General features: G+C 46.2%; 1 protein-coding gene across 2 annotated transcripts in view; it reads left to right on the top strand.

The window, feature by feature from the left end:
* Nucleotides 1-7500, top strand: part of LOC135113683 (phosphatidylinositol 4-kinase beta-like) — an 83541-nt gene that overhangs the window by 22606 nt on the left and 53435 nt on the right. Inside the window, exon 1 of one of the 2 annotated variants that reach the window (XM_064029149.1) lies at nucleotides 1414-2001. The exons of the other annotated variant lie outside the window; for it this stretch is intronic. The gene's annotated coding sequence lies outside the window, so the exon portion shown is untranslated. Of the gene's footprint in view, nucleotides 1-1413; nucleotides 2002-7500 lie in introns of those variants that run through there. 2 annotated transcript variants of the gene reach the window in all.

Below are 7500 nucleotides of genomic sequence, written 5' to 3'. Positions count from 1 at the left end.
CAGGGAGGTGTATTTAAAGCCTTGGTAAATTCACGGTCTGGCTGTTCATTTGGAAACATACGTGATAGAAAACGAAGACAAGGTAAGCCAGAAGAAAACGAGATGCAGAGGCGAGGTCGTGATGGTATAGTCAGATAGGAAGATAGGAAACTAATCAGGTGAGGGAGGAGGAGTAGGAGAAGGAGAAGGAGGAGGAAGAGGTGGAGGTGGAGGTTGAGAATGCCAGGAAGGTGAAGATTATGGAAGTGATAGAGGTGGAAGAGAAGAGGAAGAGGAGGAGGAGGAGAAAGGTAGGAAGATGAGGATGAAGATAATGTACATAATATAGAAGAATAGGAAGAGGAAGAGGAGGAGGAGAATGCTATGAGGACACCGATGTAGAGGAGGAGGAAGAGAAGAAGAAGGGAAGAACGTGAGAAGAGGAAGAGGAAGATGAGGAGGGTGTCAAGATCATGATTGGAGAAAGCTAGGAGGAGGAGGGAAGAAGGAAGAGGAGGAGGGGGTGTGAACAGTAGTGAGGAGTGAAGGGAGATGAAGAGGAAGCAGAGGAGGAGGTAGAGGAGGAATGAAGGTGAGAAGAGGGTGAGGAGAAGGAGGGAGGAAGCTGTGGGGAGGAGGAGGATGTAAGAGACCAGATTAAATAGTGATACTGACAGTCGTGATGATGATAATGTCTCCTCCTCCTCCTCCTACACCTCCTCCTCCTCCTCCTCCTCCTCCTCCTCCTCCTCCTCCTCTTCAATAACAAACCCTGAAGAACACAACCCCTTTCTTCCTCTCCTCTCCCTTCTCACATTTACCTCCTCTTCCTTGCCTTCTTTCCTCCCCACCCACCCACCCACCATTATTCCCCTGGGGCTGAAGGTCATCCCCCCCTGAGCCCCAGCAACACCGGATTAAACCTGGTGTTGTAGATGTGTGTGTGTGTGTGTGTGTGTGTGTGTGTGTGTGTGTGTGTGTGTCGCAGATGGTATATGTGGTCGTGGTGGCGGAGACTGGAGAGAGAGTTGAACACACACACACACACACACACACACACACACACACACACACACACACAGCTGTTTGCCGGGCTGTGGTGGTGGTGGTGGTGGTCGTCGTCGCTAGCCGGGCAGGGGTGGCGGGGCTGAGACGGGGCGGGTTTGGGCGGGGCGGGTTCGAGTGGGGTTGAGTGAGGTGGGACGGATTAGCGGATAAGTTAATTTTTTCCTCCTCTTCTATTGCCTTTCGGTCAGTCTGTTTGGGCACCTGGCATGGCTTGTAGAGTAGTGCCAGGTGATGTGTGTGTGTGTGTGTGTGTGTAAGGGAGGGATGAGGGAGGAAGGGCGAGGCAGGTGATGGAAGGGGGACGGGACGGGGGTGTGCGCGCGCATGTCTGAGGCCCCGCGGTTCCCCCACAGGCCGTCAACACAGCCCACATGCCAGTGTCGCTTGTGCAGCCGTGGTGGGAGGGTGTTGCACGCCGGTCGATGTCACGCTTCCATGGCGCGGTGCGTTCTGTGACACAACGAAATACGCGACTGTGTTAGTGTGTCGCTTCACCTCGTCCCTGTGTGCGGCGTCCCATAGCCTCCTCAACGCACCGCTCCCTAGGGACACGCACCCTCTTTTGCACCGTGACACACTGGCTGGGTCGCACCGCCTCACTCACACATACACACACACACACACACACACACGAGACGTCTATGACTCAAATAGCTTCAGGAAGTGAGTGCGTGCAGGGGAGTGCGTGTGGTGGCGAGGGAGCTTGAGTACGGGTGTCCTCGAGTGCGTACGGGCGGTTTAGTGCACCGCTGTGGCTATGACGCCCTACCACTAACACCGCCGCCGCCGCCGCCACCGCCAGCCTGTCTAGCCACTCACCGCAGTCATTTCCTTCCCCCGTGTGACTGTCTGACTGGGTGCTGCTGTCACTGTTGCCTCCCTCCCTCACGCTCTTGTTCTCATGCAGCCGCCCCTCCCGTATGTCCCGCTCAGCTGCACGCACAGACATGGAAGGTGGGTCTTGTGTGTGTGTGTGTGTGTGTGTGTGTGTGTGTGTGTGTGTGTTTACCAATTTCAGTATCCCGTGTTTTCCAGTGGAGTACAATTAAGAATTTTTTTTTTTTTATTGTATATCTTTGTTTACTTTGCCGTTTTTTTTTTTAAGTGATTTCTTTGTGTGTGTGTGTGTGTGTGTGTGTGTGTGTGTGTGTGTGTGTGTGTGTGTGTGTGTGTGTTGGTATTACGTCCTATGAAGGGTGGGTACTGTACGTGTGTGTGTCTAGACAGTATTCTAGTCATGGTGAAAGATAGATTTTCTTTCTCTGTATCTCACTGGGTCTTCAGAATGTGCTAAGCGGGGACTTGGTATGGAATTTTGGGTATGTGAAGGACAGGATGGGGCGGAGTGGGGCGTGGCGAGGCGTGGCAGGCGTGGCGGGGCTTTGTTGACAGGGCGCCCAGCTGACCAAGGCAAGGACTAAGAATAAAAGACTAATATTTACATAGGGAAACGTTTTAATGAGGGAACGTTTAGTCAGGTAGCAAGTGTGTGTGTGTATGCATAACGTTAGTCGTGTGTACTCTGTGTGTGTGTACCGCAAGAGCCAGTGTGCACCACCTCCGCAGTTATAGTGGTGGCGGTGGTGATGGTAGTTAATGAAGAGATTGGTGTTAAGTGGTAGTGGTGGTGATGGTGTAGCAGTGTCATTACTCCCCCTGTCACTGCCACTAACAAGGTGTAGTGAGCAATTACTGTGTTAACGCCGATATTACTAGTTCTACTGCCAACGCCATCACTGCTTCTACTACTACTACTACTACTACTACTGCGATAGGATTGTCTTTCCGTCTTTCATCACCATCATCTGACATTTCATCATCTTTTCGTCATAATCGTCTTTTTCTTATTCTTTCTCTTCTTCTTCTTTCTTCTTCTTCTTCTTCTTCTTCTTCTTCTTCTTCTAGGCACAGTCATTACAATCTCAACAAGATAAACACTTCCACTACTACTACTACTACTACTACTACTACTACTACTACTACTACTACTACAACAACAACAACAACAACAACAACAACAACAACAACTACTACTACTACAACAACAACAACAACTACTACTACTACTACTACTACTACTACTACTACTACATCACTTATGAGTCAGCTACATTCCTTAACCATATCACTACTACTACTACTACTACTACTACTACTACTACTACTACTACTACTACCACCACCACCACCACTACCGTCGTTAGCATTTAGGGTTGAAAATATCACCCACAAAGGAGGAGGTGGAGGAAGGGGGAGAGGAGGGGGGGGGGACAAGTTGGTCACGTGATGAATGGATGGGTGTGTCAGGGGAGGTGGAGGGAGAGGAGGGGTGGAGGTATTAAGGTCTCTATAGTAGCATTCCTATCCCTCCCTCTCCTCCTCTTCCTTTCCTCCCTTCCCTCCGTCCCATATCTCTCCCTTCCTTTTTTTAATCCTTTTCATCTCCACCTCTCCCTTTCTTCCGTTCCTTTTTGTCGGGCTTAACCTTCCTCTCCTCCTTTCCTTTCTCCCTTTTTATCGTTCTCTTTGTCTCGTTTTCTTCCTTTCACTTCTTCCCCCTTGATTTGTTTCATTTCCTCTCTATTCCTCTATTTTCTCTCCGTTCTTCCCTTCATTCGCTTTCTTTCCTTTCCTTCCTTCGCTTGTTTTTCTCTACTTCTTTCATTCGTTCTTAATCTCTTTCTTCCTTTTACTTCTTCCCCCTTGATTTGTTCATTTACTCTCTATTCCTCTATTTTCTCCGTTATTCCCTTCATTCTCTTTTTCTTTAATTTCCTTCCTTCGTTGTTCTTCTCTTTACTTCTTTCATTCGTTTTTAATCTCCCATTTCTATCCTCTTACTTTCAAATCTTTCCTCTTAATCTCGTCTTTTCCATTCTCTCTCTCTCTCTCTCTCTCTGCTCTCTCTCTCTCTCCTCTCTCTCTCTCTCTCTCTTCTCTCCTCTCTCTCTCTCTCTCTCTCTCTCTCGCTCTACTCCCCTCTCACCCTCGTCTACTTCATTCCACTTCTCTCTCTCACGCACACTCCCTCTCCCTCCCTCTCCCTCTCTCTCCCTCCTCCCTCAGTAAGCCTCACCCTAGCAAATGGTCTAGTTTTTCAGTGTGTTTCATGTTCCCTGTTCCATATTTGCAGTTTTTCATGTTTTCTCTGTTCCTGTGTTGCTTGCTTTTTTTGTGTTCCTTTCGTTTTAGTGTTGCTTGTTTACGGTTTGTGTTGTGTTTATTGTTTGTTTTTTTCATATTTTTTTTTTTCTTCGTGTTCGTCTTTTGTTTGTTTAATGTTTGTGTTGGTGTGTTTGGATGTTTGTTTTTTGTTTGTGTTCTTGTTTGTGTCCTTGTTTGTGTTGTGTTGTTTTTGTTCTTGTGTTCCTCTGTTCTGTTCATTCCTGTGTTCCGTTTGTGTCATGAGATGTGTTTCATTCCGTGTATATCAGAGAGAGAGAGAGAGAGAGAGAGAGAGAGAGAGAGAGAGAGAGAGAGAGAGAGATTATAAACATATTCCCAACACCTCCACACTTTCTCTTTTTCCGCCGTGGTGAGAATCTTACTCCGTGACTTAAACAGTAGTAGTAGTAGTAGTTGTAGTAGTAGTAGTAGTAGTAGTTGTTGTTGTTGTTGTTGTTGTTGTTGTTGTTGTTGTTGTTGTATTAGTAAGTACTACCTCTAATGGTTGTAGGAAGAGAATAGAGTTTTTTAATAGTAGTAGTAGTAGTAGTAGTAGTAGTAGTAGTAGTAGTGTATAGATCTTGTAGTACTGAGAATAATTGTATCGCTTTTGTAGAAGTAGTAATAGCAATAGTTCTTGTAGTAACAGTAGTAATCTTGTAATAACATCAATACCACACCGTCTTAGTAGTAGTAGTAGTAGTAGTAGTAGTAGTAGTAGTAGTAGTAGTAGTACACAACCCTTTCTCACGGACCCTAACCCATGACAATAGGGAACAAGTGAGGGGAGAGAGAGAGAGAGAGAGAGAGAGAGAAGAGAGAGAGAGAGAGAGAGAGAGAGAGAGAGAGGGAGAGAGAGGAGAGAGAGAGGGAATACATGGGCGGGGAGGAAAAGGAGGGTGAGGAGGAAAACACTAATAGGAGGGAGGAGTAAGAGGAGGAGGAGGAGGAGATTAGGAGGGAGAGGCGAGGGCGGAGGATGAAGCAGAGGAGAGGAGGAGGCGGAGGAGGAGGAAGGTGGAGGGGGGAGAGAGGAGAGTCATTTTTAGCCTCTACTGGGAGGTGACGACAAGGGAAGAGGAAGAGGAGGAGGAGGAGGAGGAGGAGGAGGGAGAATATACCAGTTCATAGGATGTTGGCTGCTTAGTAGCTTCAACTTGTACTGCTGAGCAACACACACACACACACACACACACACACAGAGAGAGAGAGAGAGAGAGAGAGAGGGAGAGAGAGTCAGTTTATGATGTCACACTTATTATTATTATTACTACTACTACTGGTGGTGGGTGTGATAGTAGTAACAGTAGTAGTAATATGTAAGTTGATAGCAGTACCAGTAAAAATAGCAACAACAAAGGGGTAGTAGTAGTAGTAGTATTAGTAGTAGTAGTAGTGGTGGTGGTGGTGGAATCAGCAGTCATGCGGTGTAAGTTAACAGGAAATAAAATGCAGCACAGCGGGTCTCACCACTGCTTACATTCCTGTGTGTGTGTGTGTGTGTGTGTGTGTGTGTGTGTGTGTGTGTGTGTGTGTGTGTGTGTGTGTGTGTCTGGTCGTCGATCTGCTGAACTCTAGTCGGCAACCAGTTTGAGAGAGAGAGAGAGAGAGAGAGAGAGAGAGAGAGAGAGAGAGAGAGAGAGAGAGAGAGAGAGAGACTACTGATTTAATCTCTCTATCTTATTTTGGAACACATGCATAGTCGCACACACACACACACACACACACACACACACACACACACACACACAACACACACACACACACACACACACACACACACCATTCACGAGTCAACTAAGTGAGGCATGCCAGTGTGTGTGTGTGAGTGTGTGTGTGTGTGTGTGTGTGTGTGTGTGTGTGTGTTGTGTGTGTGTGTGTGTGTGTGTCTGTCTTCACTTAAAGGCCTTCATCCCTGCCCTTTATGGAGCAAATTGGGTCTTAGGGTCTCTTGGGGTCTAAAAGGCGCGACCCAGCCCTCTCCTCATTGGCCCTTAACAAGCCACAGCTGCGTGTGTGTGTGTGTGTGTGTGTGTGTGTGTGTGTGTGATGGGAGTGGTGGGGTGGGGTTAGAGTGGGAGTGGAATTCGTAGTAGTAGTAGTAGTGGTGGTGGTGGTGGTGGTGGTGGTGTTGTAGTGGTAGTAAAAATTATTAATGTAGTAGTAATAGTAGTAATATGTGTTGTTGTTGTTATTTTTTATTCTTGTAAAAGTGGCAGTAGTTTATTTAAGTACATTTAGTAGTACTCGTAGTAGAAGGAGGACGAGGACGTTGAAGAGGAGGAGGAGGAGGAGGAGGAGGGAGATGAGGAATTTTAAGAGGTAGATGAGGAGCAGGAGGATCAGGGGAAGAAGAAGGAGGAGGAATGAGACATAATTTGGAGGAGGAGGAGAGAGAGAGAGAGAGAGAGAGAGAGAGAGAGAGAGAGAGAGAGAGAGAGAGAGAGAGAGAGAGAGAAAAGAGGACAGATGGAGGTGGTGGTGATGGTAGTAGTGGTGGTGATTGCGGTGGTGGTGGTGGTGAAAGGTGCTCAGTCACTGTTATACTAGATAAGATGTTGATGGTGGTGGTGACGTGCTGAAGAATAAAAAGTCAGCTGATAAGATTGTTGTTGTTGTTGTTGGTATTGTTGTTTGTGGTGGTGGTGGTGGTGGTGGTCTCGTTATTATTCAGTTTATTTATTAATTTTTCTTGATCTCCTCTCCATTACTTATCATTTTATTCATATGTATATTTATATCTATTTATTTATATATTTATTTTTTTCTAGACAGTTATTTAATTTAATTTATTTTTGCTGTATGTCAGTGTTCGTGCGTCTCTTTAATAATTAACTTGAAATATATTAATTTGTTTACTATTTTTTTTTTCTATTTTTATTACTTTTTCTTTATTTTCCTTTATTTTATTTTGTTTCATCATGTTTTATTCTATTTTCATTATACTTCCTTCGTGTTCTTTAATATTCTGTTTACAATTTTTCTTTCATTCCTCGCCTTCCTTAATTCAAGTCATTCCCAACAGTCGTGCACAGTAACTCGCCCACTGTTACTCTTCCACCTTACTCCACTCCTTCCACCACCTCATTCCACTCACTCCACCCCACTCTACTCCTTCCACCATCTCATTTCCACTCACTCCACCTCACTCCATTCCTTCCACCACCTCATTCCACTCAGCAGTCCCTCATTCCACTCACTCCACCTCACTCCTTCCACCACCTCATTCCACTCCTACCACCTCACTCCACTCCTTCCACTACCTCATTCCTCTCAGCAGTCCCTCAT

This window comes from Scylla paramamosain, chromosome 26 (genome assembly GCF_035594125.1).
Source record: "Scylla paramamosain isolate STU-SP2022 chromosome 26, ASM3559412v1, whole genome shotgun sequence".
Lineage (NCBI taxonomy): Eukaryota > Metazoa > Arthropoda > Malacostraca > Decapoda > Portunidae > Scylla > Scylla paramamosain.
This window is presented reverse-complemented; position numbering and strand designations above follow the sequence as displayed.